The sequence below is a fragment of the Gopherus flavomarginatus genome, chromosome 19 (genome assembly GCF_025201925.1).
Source record: "Gopherus flavomarginatus isolate rGopFla2 chromosome 19, rGopFla2.mat.asm, whole genome shotgun sequence".
Lineage (NCBI taxonomy): Eukaryota > Metazoa > Chordata > Testudines > Testudinidae > Gopherus > Gopherus flavomarginatus.
The window spans coordinates 10168052-10183142 of NC_066635.1; positions in this window are offsets into that span (position 1 = coordinate 10168052).

Consider the following 15091-nt stretch of genomic DNA (forward strand, 5'->3'; position numbering starts at 1 on the left):
GATCTTTTGACATTCTGCTATTGCTATATAGCTAAATACAATAATTACTATAGAACTGCAAGGCCCACATTTGTAAAACTGTACATATGCTAAGAGAGACAACTCACTGACTGCATGCACACATTAGCATGACCTGATTTGATATTTGGTCTTAAAGTCCCTAGGGCACATTCCCTAGGGCTGAAGCTTTTTCTTTTGTCCTGGTAAAATCCTTCCCTACCCTGAGTATAATCTGTCCTGCACCCATTGCATGCTGCCCCTGCTTTCCCCTCTCTCCCCCTTTAGAGATGGCTGCATTTCAGTGACACGCACATGTACTTTGAAAAGCTCTTTGGCCTTCTTTGCAACAAAAGGCACAAGATAAATGTAAAATGTCTTTTATAGGTGCTTGCACTTTCAGTGACGTTAGGCAGTTGCCATGATAAAGTACAACAGCAAAAGCCATTGAAGAAAGGAGAAATCATGTCCTGTTTAATTATCTCAGAGTATCAGTCGTTAATAGGATTTATGAGAAGATGGGATGGAGAGACAGAGTTCTGAATTTGTAAAACCTTGTTGGGCATGTTTAGGTTTTGCAAAATTTCAGCCAGAGCTGGTTTGTTTGTGGGTTCCATATCAACATGATGAAAGTCAATAAAGATGTGCCAAATACTTCACTTAGGGATGAAAAAGTAGTATTCGCTACTGAAAACTGGGGACTCACTGGCTGGGTGGTAGTACTGCTGAAAAGGATCTGGGGGTTCTAGTGGATCACAAACTGAGTATGAGTTGACAAGTGATGCAGTTGCAAAAACAGCTAATATTCTGGGAAGTATTAAGAGGAGTGTTGTACGTAAGACACAGAAGGTAATTGTTCTGCTCTACTCTGCCTCAGCTGGAGTACTTTGTCCAGTTCTGGGTATGGACAAGTTGGAGAGAGCTTAGAGGAAAGGAATAAAAATAATAAAACATTTAGAAAACCTGACTTATGAAGAAAACTTCAAAAAATAGCTGGGCATGTTTAGTCGTTGAGAAAAGATGACAGGGAGAGGGGAAAACCTGATAAGTCTTCAAATATGTTAAAGGCTGTTGTAAAGAGGACTGTGATCAATTGTTGTCCATATCCACTGAAGGTAGTGCAAGAAGTATTGGTCTTAATCTGCAGCAAAGGACATGTAGGTGAGATGTTAGGAAAAACTTTCTACCTGTAAGGGCAGTTAAGCTCTGGAAGAGGCTTTCAAGGGAGGTTATGGAATCCCATCATTGGAGGTTTTTAAGAACAGGTTGGACAAACATCTGTCTGAGATGGTCTAGGTTTACTAGATCCTGTCTCAGCGCAGGCAGCTGGACTTCATGATTTCTGGAAGCCCCTTCTACCTCTACATTTCTACGATTCTGTTATCAGGAACACCAAAGCTCGAAGAGACAATAAAAGATTCCTGATTTGGTCCATCTCAATTTTTAATTTAAAGGAAAAAACTAATTTTATCAAAGAAAAATTTAAATTGGCAAAGCAGAACCATTTGCATATGGTGGGACTGGACAATAAGCGAAACATTACTTCAGCGTGTCACTTTACTGTTGTGGTATTGTTGCCGGCAAGTTAAAGAAGTATAGGCTGGATGAATGGACTATAAGGTGGATAGAAAGGTGGCTAGATCGTCGAGCTCAACGGGTAGTGATCAATGGCTCCATGTCTAGTTGGCAGCCAGTATCAAGCGGAGTGCCCCAAGGGTCGGTCCTGAGGCCAGTTTTGTTCAATATTTTCATTAATGATCTGGAAGATGGTGTGGACTGCAAGTTTGCAGATGACACTAAACTGGGAGGAGTGGTAGATGCACTGGAGGGTAGGGGTAGGATACAGCGGGACCTAGACAAATTAGAGGATTGGGCAAAAAGAATTCTGATGAGGTTCAACAAAGACAAGTGCAGAGTCCTGCACTTAGGACGGCAGAATCCCATGCACTGTTACAGACTAGGGACCGAATGGCTAGGAGCAGTTCTGCAGAAAAGGACCTAGGGGTTACAGTGGACGAGAAGCTAGGTATGAGTCAACAGTGTGCCTTTGTTGCCAGGAAGGCTAACGGCATTTTGGGCTGTATAAGTGGGGGCATTGCCAGCAGATCGAGGGATGTGATCATTCCCCTCTAATCGACATTGGTGTGTCCAATTTTGGGCCCCACACTACAAGAAGGATATGGAAAGATTGGAAAGAGCCCAGCAGAGGGCAAAAAAATGATTAGGGGGCTGGAGCACATGACTTATGAGGAGAGGCTGAGGGAACTGGGATTGTTGAGTCTGCAGAAGAGAAGAATGAGGGGGGATTTGATAGCTGCTTTCAACTACCTGAAAGGAGGTTCCAAAGAGGATGGATCTAGACTGTTCTCAGTGGTACCAGCTGACAGAACAAGGAGTAATGGTCTCAAGTTGTAGTGCAGGAAGGTTTAGGTTGGATATTAGGAAAAACTTTTTCACTAGGAGGCTGGTAAAGCACTGGAATGGGTTACCTAGGGAGGTGGTGGAATCTCCTTCCTTAGAGGTTTTTAAGGTCAGGCTTGACAAAGCCCTGGCTAAGATGATTTAGTTGGGAATTGGCCCTGCTTTGAGCAGAGGGTTGGACTAGATGACCTCCTGAGGTCCCTTCCAACCCTGATATTCTATGACAAGGACACAAACATAAATAAAACCTTAACTGTCTTTGTTCAAAGCTAACAATCTGTTTGAAAGGGAGGCTGGGGAAAAATATCAAAACCTCACTTTCTGCCTCTGGTTCCTTGCTGCTATGTTTTAAATGATCTCTGGATAAGAAATCTCTTATCAGTGTCAAAGGTGTAAGGGTTTGTGCCATCAGAAATCTAAGCACTGGGGCTTGGAATATATGCTTATTAATTTATTTGAATTCTGCTATGGTCTAATAAGCTAACCCAATCCTTTGCTTTTATACGAATATGCTTAAAATTAGAATTCCTTGTACTTCAGATAATTTTTTTCTCCTGTTGGTATTTCCTGATAGTATAAGCTTCCAGAAATGTTTATATTTCATAGCATATCACCACTTAATTATTTTGCTTGGAGTTACAGTTTATTCACTGATAAATTGTAAATGCTCCTGTAATCTCTCTTAAGCTCCTTGAATCGGAGAATGACAAATATGCTCAGATTGTTGGCTCCCTTCAGGATCGTCTTTGCAGGCTCTTAGGAAGCAATGCCTTGGCAGCGGGATTAGAAGCATACCTTGGAGCTTAAAAGTATCTCTTTCGACACCTTGTGCTGGTAAGGAGTGTTATAATAATAATAATAATTTGTATTACAGTAACACCACAGTCCATGCACCAGGCTTCCATTGTGCTAGGCCTTTTACAAACACACGACAAAAAGACGGTTCCTGCCTGTGACAGGGTGGCTTGGCCAACCGGCTGGAAGGCCTAAGGCCGGTCAACTCTGATAACGAGTGAGCCAGACCTGAGAGGAATCGGGCAATGTCCATATAAAGAGCAGCCAGGGAGAGAGAAGGGAATGTTCAGGGTTCAGAGACATCTGGGAGTGAGCAGGCTCCATCAGAGAGTCCCAAGTACTGTGCTAGGAGTGAGATGCCAGCCAGGTAGGGCCTGAAGGTACCCTGCCAAAACAGGAAAGATCTCTGGCAGGAAGGCCAGAGAAGAGGAAAAGAAATCTTTGTCACTTGTGGATTTATGGATGAACTATGTTTTGAATTTCTGAGTTTTCTTTGAAGTTTGTTTAATAAACCCTGTCCCCAGAGAAAACTATTTTTGCCCAACAAAAAGCCTGAGTGAAGTTTTATTTTAACAGTCTAAGAAAGGAAACTGAGGTAGGCTGCCTGCAGTGGGACCCTAGTGCACTCAGTGGTGGTGGCTTGCTCACACTGCCCCAAGGGGCTTATAACCTAAGTATAAGACAAGAGACAACTGGTGGATAGAGACAGATGGAGGACCGCAAGGAAATGGAGCAGGTAGCAAGTAGTAGCTAGTGATTATATTCTGTTGATCCAATAAAAGGGTGTATATTGATTTGTTAAATAAAAATTCTTCTCTGGGGGTAGCAAGCAACATTTCCCTTACGCTTATGCAAAGCTCTGTTGGAAGCTTCCATGTTAAAAGTGAGTTGAGTTTTTCACTTGCAACAGGGATTCGGTGCATGAAGGATGCATTCAGCATTCATTCTAGATTGAAGCTGATGGGGGACAAAGAGGTGCAGAGCTTTTCCCATGCAGATTAGGTGGCAGGATCAGGAGCCTAGAATTTCCCCTTGTTTTTATATCGTAGGCCTCCAAACAGCTCATTCCCTCACGTGAAGATGGTGAGTGACTACCAATGTACTTAATCTCCCTCTACCAAAGGAAGAGTTTGTTTCCAAGCATGGTTCCACAGATATTGACAGCAAAAGATGGGGGAAGTCTAGCACACCTGCAGGGATAGCACACAATGTGGCCTAGGGAGCTTGTAGTCATGGACTAAATGTGACACTTAATATGCAACATATTGGTGCACTTTACAGCTCACACCCTTCCAGTGCACGACTGTGCCGCGTAGATAAGTCCTTACATGCAGTTATCAGTATATACACAGGCATTGAGTCCAAGAGCAATTGTTAAATCTTTCAAGAATTATGATGACATGATGTTCTATAGCTAAAAATGGAATGTTCTGTTCTTTGAATTCTGCATCAAAGTGGAGCACATGTTAAAATATATACACACTTCCCTTCACCCCCTCCAGGGCTTGCTTTTTGAAATGTGAAAACTTATTTGAAAATGATACAATGCCAATCCTTGTGATGGCTTGTTAATAGGCTAATCCTATTGTTATGTCAGACCTTCTAATCTTGATCCAAATTTTGTCCACTGATCTAATTAGCTCTTTTGTTTGTTCCTGGCAAATTTCTGGCTCTTGGATTTGCTGGGTTTGCTCTTGAGACTAACAGGGAGGAATGATCCATATGGTTCCTTGTGGCTATAAATAGAAACATCTGTCAGAGGAGCAGATTTTTGGCTGAGTCTAGCAGTAAGCAAACTTGCATTTGTCAGCCCCGCCCTTGCTTCTGAGTGACTTCAGAAAAAGTCTAGACAGGCACACACGTTGTTCTACAACAGTAAAAGGATCACAAAAAAACAGAATAACTGCTCTTCATAGGCCGGAAATTAAAGTCACTAGCCCGTGCAATGCATGCAGGGTGCAGACAGAGCAGAGGTGCTGTTTGTCACTCAGTGTGTGCAAAGCAGGTGGGTTTGTAAGAGAGATTTTTCAGGAAGGGAGGCTACTTGGAAAGGCTGCATTAGATTAACAAGACAGCTGTTGGAATCAGTCATTATGATTTTCATTTCTGCAGTGTCTTCTGTTGGATAGCCAGGCTGTAAAGCCTTGAGAGAAAACACAGGCCTGCTTTAGAACTGGGCTGGGCCCACAAAAGTAAAGTTTTGTCAGCCAAACCTTACAGAAATCCTCAGAAGCCAACACTCCATTCTGCAGTCTACACATCCCGGTGCGCCTGGATGAGCTGAGGTGGGCCTTTGGACCCAGGGTGCATTTCTTCTCCTCCTGGGATCTTCAACAGGCAGCTGGTGGCCCATTTTGAGGAAGACCACTGAGAACTTTTGCAGGGTTTGCGTGTGCACATATCTGTGATCAGTGTGTGTGCAAATTTGATTCAGTTTTGCAACAACAAAACCTTAATGTGAAAACCCCTAAAATTCTCAGGTTTTTCAAATTCCATTGTGAACACTTCACATCAAGTCTAGTCTAGATCTCTGATATCATGCCGGGAATTGTCTTTATCCAGGTAGAGAGACTTTCAGTCGTAAGAAGGAACCTGTACACTTGACAGAAAATGCAGATTCTTGAATTCCCTTGAAACCACACCACTGAGAGTACAAAATGCCCGACTCTCTCCTTCCAGTTCCACTGGATTCCAAACACTTGAAGATTTCTATTTCAGCTTAATTCAGCTCTAGTTACCTTCAAGCATTACACACTTGCCACTGATTTTTATGTCATTCTATACTAATAGACCTGCTGTCACTAATCTTCTGTAGTCACAATGAAAAGGTGGAGGAGGGATACTCAGAGGTTCAATATTAGATTTTAAAAAAGCAACATTATTAACTCTGGGAGAATGCGGATGCACAAAAAACAGATATTGTGTTAATGTTGAAATGAATAAAGCTGCCTTGGCTTTTTGTTTTGCTCCAGTATCGCGGAAATTTAAAAAAAAATTGTTTAAACCATCATCCTGTTCATCTTGCGTTTGCTATAGAAAGGATGGATCCGTTTCTCTGGGGGCAAGAAAAAAGTTAAAAACCAACAGATGTAATTGCTGATTCTGAAGACCAAAATAAATATAAAAAACGTCTTCAAATCAAGACTGAGTGTTTTTCTGGAAGAGATGCTTTAGTCAAAGACACTCTTGGGCTCAACCCAAGAGCAATACTTGGTGAAATTTAATGGCCTATGGTATACTGGAGTTCACACCTGACCATCTAATGGTCCTTTCTGACAGTAAACTCTCTGAATCTATGAACTATCCTGTTAATATAGTTTATAGCTGTTAAAGACATCATTAGACATTTTAAAAAATGAAGGGCAAGGTGTGGGGCATGGAATTGAACAAAACGTCTTTCTTTCCTTAATTCAGTTCTCTTCAGTTAACAACCTGCCACCCACCGATACAAAAGAATGAGGAGTACTGAGGACTAAGGGGAAAATAGCTCATTTTCAGTAAAAGGGACTCTAATGATTATATTTCTCAAGTGATCAAGATTAATAAATGTTGACATGTAAAAGGAAATCATCCTTTTTTATTGGTCCATCCAGGCAAACTATAGCTTTTTAAATTTTTTTTTTTTTTTTTTGCTACTTCTAAGCTATGCTCAGAAAATGAAGTGACATAGGGAATAAATATTGAAATACAGCCTGGCAGACTAGTTCCTCTGTAGAAAAACCCCATACAATGAAATTGCTGAATTTTTTGGCATTAATTATAGCACCATCTTGTGAGTGCCAGTGACAGCCATTACTGGCCAAATTCCAACAGCCTCACACTGTGTATAAATGAGCCAGTCCTTTTAATGTGAATGGAAAATTGCTTATAACTAAATTTCCCTTTCCCATTCCGAATATGTATCAGTACGCTATGATATTTTATTAAATGGAATTGTATTCAGATACAATAATGGAATCCTTATTTGGCCACAAGCCAGGATAATTCCTTGAAATGAGAATTTAGGGTGAAATTCATCCCTGTGTAGCTCTCAAGTATTCTGTATTTTGACGAATATTCCACAGGTCAGTTGAAATAGTCTAAATGTTCCACTGCACCACTGCAGGGAAGGGAGAGGAAGAGAAACACTGGCTGACTCCTCTTCATATACTTTGTGTAGCCTAAGGGAAAGTACACTGAGCTGGGAACCAGTAGACCTTGAGTTCTGGTCTTTTCTCTACTGATTTGCTGTCTATACTTCTGTGCATTTCAGAGCTGTTAGTAATGCGAAAGATCTTGTACCTTACCCTAGAAAACAGTGAAGTAAAATCCTTCCTCTTTAGAAATAAGTTAACTTGAAAGGCTTCACAAATCCACTTCGGGCAGAGCTGGGAAGGGAATGTAGGTCTCTAATATAGCAGAACCAAGTCTTTCTCACTTAGCCACAGTACATCTTGGAATGGATGTGTTACCTTGGTCTTGGCTATTTTGTGTCTAACCACTGATCCAACTTAGACCCTGCTCCTACCACAGAACCAGGAATAGAACCCAGACTCCCTCCTCTCCAATATTTTTCTGCTGTCTATGAAATAGTCTCATTGACCCACTAACAAATCTCATGTTAAGTTCCCCTATAGTGGCTGGTCTACACAGAGGATACAGTTACTACTTCACTTCAAATTGTAGAAGTCAGTGCTGGTGATCGGAAAGCCAGGGTTGGAATCCTGGTGATAACCAACGTGCAGGGTACTTACTGTTTCATGTGGAATTTGTGTTTCCAGTTTCCTTCAAAAACAAAAAGACCTGTTTATTTAATTCACACTGTAAGCAAACATCCTTAGAACAAATTTCATAATTTAAAAACATTTACAAAATCACAGCATGCAACAAACTATAGGTATTCTACATTTTAGCTGCATGTCACATATTTTGATTGGTGCATTAGACACTGGAAGATATGGTGTAGAGGGCTAAAACCAGGCCTAGCTCCCTCTTAGGCCTTCAAAATAGAGGCATACAAGGAGCGGGGGAAGGGCTGGATGCTCAACAGGGAAGCAATAGCTGGCAAAGTAAGAGAAAGGTACCATCTGTATTACATTTTTCAATCAAAAGTATTTATTTCCAATAATTACATAACAACATAAGAATGACCATACTGGGTCAGACCAAAGGTCCATCCAGACCAGCACCCTATTGACAGTGGCCAATGCCAGGTGCCTCAGAGGGACTGAACGTAACAGGTAAAGATCAAGTGATCTCTCTCCTGCCATCCATTTCCACCCTCTGACAAACAGAGGCTAGGGACACCATTCCTTGTCCATCCTGGCTAATAGCCATTAATGGGCTTAACCTCCATGAATTTATCCAGTTCTCTTTTAAAGCCTGTTGTAGTCCTAGCCTTCACAACCTCCTCAGGCAAGGAGTTCCACAATTCTTTAAAAAATATACTCTGATCAAATATAACTCATTATAATAGTCCATTACTTTAGCAGCCCTGCCTGCAGTCTGCCACACCATTCTGTACAACAGTCCATTGCCAATCCCTAATTGCCAGGTTTGGCGGTAGCTGCTAACCCATGTGGGTTTTTAAGGATTGCCCAAATAATGGGTTTGAATTGTTGGTGCACTGTGTGGTGTGTCCGTATCTCTCATGCAGATAGATACAGTTGATAAATCAGAATGCTTGGCATTTAAGACAGTGCTACGTCTCTGAATCTGCTATTATTTAATATCACATGTACAAGTGAAGACATGGAAAGCAGACGTTCTGAGAAGCAATTAGGGGCTGTGGGGTACTGAAAGCTTCCTGGTAGTCCCCTGTATGATTTTTATGAGGAGGCTTGTCCTTGAAATTTGGCTCTTCAACCTTCTATGAGTTGTCTTTAGCATTTACATAGTGTATCCTGTTTGAAGCACTTTGCAAACACTAATCCCTCATTTAATGCTTTAAACCGGCACAGAAGGGCTATGCTCCATGTGACCATTGCTGGCCCTGGTGGTGTTTCTTCCCTGGTAGTTGCAGAGCCCAGCTTCTATTCTGTCTACTCACATCCTTACTGCATCTGTGGGGGCTTCTCCTTCTGTTTTTCTTTTGTTGGCGGTTGCAGTGGTGTTGACATCCATAGTGGATGGTAGGCAAGAATATGTGACTGAACAACCCTGTGCTGTATCTCTGCTCCTCTACTGTCCTGTTCTTCACATTATGGATAGGGCAAGTCAAGAATATTCCATCAGTTTTTGTTTTTTTAGCTGGAAAATGTAGTTTCTGCAAAATCATATTTTTGCCCACAATTTTTATCTAGAAAAATCAAAACCTGACCCAAATCGACATGGTTTGATTTATTTAACTGAACCAAAATTTTCATTTTGGATCAGTTCTACATTAAGCTGACTGCGTCAGCTGCTGAGGTGCCTCATGGGAGTCACAGTTTGTATGTATAGTGCGTTTGTTCTTCTTTTTGGCCCAGGATCCCTGGTTAGATTACATCTCCAATGATGAACCACAGGCTGTCCTCTGAGAGAGCCACAGCAGTGCATTGTGCGAGTCCCTTGACTGCAGTGCATCATGGGAAATGTTATCCACCCAGGGAGCTTTAGGTAATAGGGAGGAATGAGGCAATAGAACCTCAAACTACCCTCTCATGAGGCAACTCAGCAGCTAAGCAGATGCAATTGAGCTGACTCAAAATGAAAGTTTTTTGACCTTTTTTTGGAAAAATGTTCAGAATTTTTCATTCATGAAAAATTTCAAATTTTCCTTCCTGGCTTGAGATGAAAACAAATGTTGAAATATCAGAATTTCTGTTTGGACAGATATTCTGATTTTTGCTCCACTCATAATTTGTTACTGACACATTTACAGCAGAGGAAGCATGGGGACAGCAAACTGAAGAGTGAGTCTGCCTGCACCCTCGTGGTATGACTACACCGGGGGTGGGGGGAGAAGGTGTGTTCTTAACTTGGGTTAGCTAGCTCAGGTTAAAATATCAGTGAGCACACAGCACCTCTGCTTTTCAATTGGTTAATAGCTTGAGTTCAATCCCTGGCTCCTCTATAGGCTTTAACTTGCTTACTAACATGATTGAAAAGCAGATTTGTTGTGTCTTCATTGCTATTTTAACGCAAATTAAGAACACATCTTTTTTTTTCAGTCTTGATACCCCCTCAGTTTGCAGGCATGTGGGAGGTCACTGGATTCTGGATCAGCAAACACTGATTTATTTTCCAGCTCTGCTGCTTAACTTTCTCTGTGATCCTTGGCAACTCATTGAACCTCTGTGCCTCAGTTTCCCCAGAAGGATAACAATACTCATTCCACCTTTGTCAGACACTTTTGAGATCTACCAATGAAACACTACAAAAGTGTTTATTCTCATTGTTTTTTTAAATATTACTGAGATTAAAATAGGCAGATTCTTTAGAAGTCACGGAGATTGGGTCCAGGGCTGAGACCCTCATGCCTATATTAGGGAAATGTAATCCATGTGTGACCTCTCTGATTTATTGTACTACAGCTGCAACCTCATTAAATAAAGTCTGATTCCTCTTGCCTTTATACAATAGCTATTACCTGGATTAAATCTGTCTAGACATTTCACCTTTTCTGTTATGGATTTATTCAGAGCAAAATTGTAATTCCATTGTTGGCTATAAAAGTTGCACATTAAAAGGTCCCTCTACAATAGCTTTGCCACATACCTATATTTATGGCTATGTAGTTAATATTTTCATCATCTTTTGAACAAAGCCTTATTTAAGAGATCACTACAAAGCCCCAGGAGTTAGATGGTTTTTCATGACTTAGATGACTGGTTGAATCTGCCCTGGTTTCTGGCTTTTTTTGTTTTAATTTTATCTGAGATTGGGGTTTTAAGCAGGCTTATAGGTTTAATATCTGATTTGGTATGAACATATTCAACAACAAAGAGTGAGCACCCAAAGTTCCAATTTATGGTGGAACCTTTTTTTTTAATTATTAATCAATTTTGATTTCTGATATAAGTTGTTAGAACTTAGTATTTGTAGGTGCTTACATGCTTTGGAGAAATCATGTATGATATGATATAATAATATTCCCCCTCATTCAGCGAGGATACCATGTGTTGTGCTTCAGAGCCAAATATATTTCTGTTTGTGCGGCACCTATGTGAACTATCCCACGTTTCTTATAGTTTACGTTTTAATAAAACCCATTCCAAGTTGTCTGTATTCCAAACTGAGTGTGTAATCTCTTCATTAGGCCCAGCCCAGGTTGCTGGGCACATGAATAATCTGGCTGTAATAATTGGAACAGAGTTCAATAAAATCAGTGTTTTGTCTTTACTTATATTGGGTTCATCAGCAGATGGAGAATGCTGCCCTTCTTGGGGAGGAATTGCATGGCTGACAGACCCCTGCTCTGAGACAGCGAGATGGTTCAGTGAGATTCAGGGGAGAACTAATAATACATCACTAACTTCTGTCACATTTGGAATATGGTTAGATTTGATCATTTTAAATGTATGTTTTTTAATCTTAAGGAACTTGCTTTATTACCTACATCCTGAATTGACATCTGTGTAGAAAAAAGTGAGTATTTGGAATATGCAATCCAAAATCAAAGTATATAATTCCCTTTGAAGTTTACAGCTTTGTAAATTTTTTTCCCTCTCCCTTTTAATATTCTACCTACTATAATTTTATTTCACTGATATTTTCAGCATAATTGGAAGTGTGTTGAAGGAACAAAGCAAATATTTGTGTTGCACGAATGCCACTTGATATGATTAGTTAAAAAGAATCTCTTTAAAATTTAATATGTGCATTAAAACACACACCTGCACAGGCAAATGGAATACATTCTGACTACAGATAATCTGGTACACTTCCGAGATTTTAGGAGGACATTTTCTGGGATTATGGGGCAATATTTTCTCCAAACTGCTCATTGTCATGTAAGTGAAAAGCTGGCACTAGTTTAATTCCAGGTACCTCTCCTTTTTTTCCATTAAGGTCAATAAAAAATCTTATTTTGATCCTTATCTTTTATCATAGCCCATTTCAGGTAAGGAAAAAACAAAGGTTAAATAACTTGAACTATATGAGAGAGGGCGAGAGAGAACCATTTCTTACATTCCCAGAACCTGGGTCCCGAAACGTAGCAGTGAGCAGATACTATGTGCCTGTTTACTCCCTTACCAAAGTAGGTGGGGAGTGAGTGAGTGGAGAGTTGGCTTCATATGTGGTCAGCACAGCTAAGATGTTGCTGAAGGTTTCAGATTTTGCTTCTGGAACAGCCCTCCACACCCCCTGAGGAAGGCAGAAGTAGGGAAGGAAATATGACACAGGTATATCTGAAGAACAAATTGGGGTGGTGCAGCTAATGCAGTCACTCCTTGATCAGGTCTGTGCCTAACATACAATCTAGTCTTCTTGTCTCTAGGTACTGTACTAAATAGCTGCTCCATCCTCTGTAGGTCTTAAATTTATGGACTAATCTAGGTCCCAACTATCAAGGCCACTGTACAAGCTTTAGCCAGTTGACAATAGTCAGTTGGGACTGCTCATCCAAAGACTCATTTTGCAGAAATGTTAAGGATACCACTTGCTGATATGCTAATGAATCCTTATCCCTGAGAGAGGGATGAACAGTCAGGAGGAGCACATGTGAATATGCAACCTGAATCAGTCGCGCAGACTTGAGAAGTTGGTCCTGGACACAGCCAAGGTAGTTGGTGTCTAGACAAGTACAGAGCCTTAGCAGTGATGAATGACTGTGATTGTTGAACTAGGGAATGTGCATGGGATTTACATTTGTGTTCCAAGGAAGCCGTTTTGCAATGACACAAGTCAATAATGAATGGAATCCAGGTTCTATTTCATATGAACCATCAAAGCTGTGGTGCAAATAGGGGAATTGGGTCAGGCAGGTATTGGGATAAAAGTTTCAAACAAGTAATAGGCAAGCTGGAGTGGCTTTATTTTTTGCAAAACCACCATTTCTTTCTGATTTTGAAACAGCAGGAGCAGAAATGAGTCAGGCTCCATTTATTCACACTAACAATATTTTGTTTGGGTGATGAGTGAGAGAAAAATTCCAATTGGGTCCCAATTCCATATATTTGTGTGTTGTTTTTCTTGGTCCGTAATGGATTATTGGGCTACAAAATGAGAGAGCTGGTCTTCTCATGAAGTTTCCACCAACCAGGAACTGAAATACCATAAGAAAAGCCCATCTCTCATTATGTGGTTCCCATAAATGGCTCCCTGCTGTGTGTGTGTGTGTGTGTGTGTGTGTGTGTGTGTGTGTGTGTGTGCGCGTGCGTGTTTAAGAAAAAGCCTGTAATAACTAAACACAAAGACAAACACCAGCACAAGAAATACTACAATACATGCCTGCCTTCCTAGGGCCCCATCCTTCAAAATTTCCAGTTGGGACCTATTTGCATGAATAAAATCACACATGTGCTTATGTACTTGCAGGATCAAACTCTAGTATGCTTTACACATTACTCTTTGTTTACAGGTAGCATTTCCTGGATGTTATATTCGCTTAGAGCCCTGTATTGCGTCAGGAGAGAACATCCTGGGTGCAATTATGTTTTGCTAGGAAAATAAGCAACTTCCTCACCAGTGGATTGGAGTCCTCAGCTCCCTCTGAGCTGCATACTATCCTCCTAAGCAAAATTTCCCAGGTCAGGATTCTCCAAACATTCTCCTCAGCCAGTTGGAGAAGGTAATAACTTTTAATCCACAATATTGAATGTCATTTTGGGTTACAGCAAAGAATGTTGTTGCTAATGTTTGAGTTGAAAGAATGTCGTAACAGAATCCCCAGAGCCTTCAGGAAGGTTCAAGGAGCCATGTAGTTTTTTGTAACACATGCTGCTTTTTCCTCTGATCCTCTTTTAATGTTGCCTTTGGAATTACCCAACAGTACCGCATTGTTCAGCTTTGCTTTAAATGTTAAAGCACTTTCTCTTTTCCCCCCAAGCTAAATCTAAAGGAGACATTTTTTATAAACTAATGTGCACAGTCAGAGGTAAAGGACCATTAAACAAGCATAATTCTGGGGGAAAAAACTGAATGCTTTGAACACTATTTCCATTTGCAGGCCACAGAAAGTTTCAGCCCAACTAGAAATGAAATGCTATTGAAGATGCTTAACAAATAGCTGAAATTTTCCCCAGGTCACCTTATCTTAACAAACTTATAGTCAAGAAAAGAAAATTGCAAAAAGATTTCACTGTCTGAAGCAAGATAACCAGCAAAGCCCTTAAGCTTATGCTAAACTTTATGCATGTGCTTAAGTTCATCTTTATTCAGAAACACATTTGAACACATGATTAACTTCTGGTGCATTGACATGATATTAAACAAAAAGACAAAAAATCATGTTGTGCTGCTAAGATCACATGAAACTTCTGGTTCTGTGCTGAATGGTGGGGATACTTGAAATTCCCCTTCTATCCAAGGATGATCTGATTATGTTGTGTCCTATGGAAAGAGCCTCTTGCCACTGCAGGCTAATGTGTTATGGTTTGAAACAACCATGTGCCACGTTTGCATACCTTGAAGGTTCTGAAGGCCATGAGATTTTACAGGTTAAATCTGTGGGTTTATGCCCCATGAATCTGCTTTTATTTTTCAGTAAGTTTTACAAATAGTTTTATTTAGTCAAATTCCAGATTGAATTCCCACCACTTTTGAGCCTTTTTGTTCACTTCCCCCCATTGTCCTTGTCTTCCTTTGTTCCATAGAGTGTACCAGATAAATCTTCCTACATACAGCCAGAAATCCTGATTTCACATACGTTTCTGGAGATAATCAAGTTTTGCCACATTAAATTGAAGCTGGCACAGCAGGGCTCAACAGCCACAAAAGAGCTCATAGCACAGGAATTTGGCGAGGCTTTTGGATC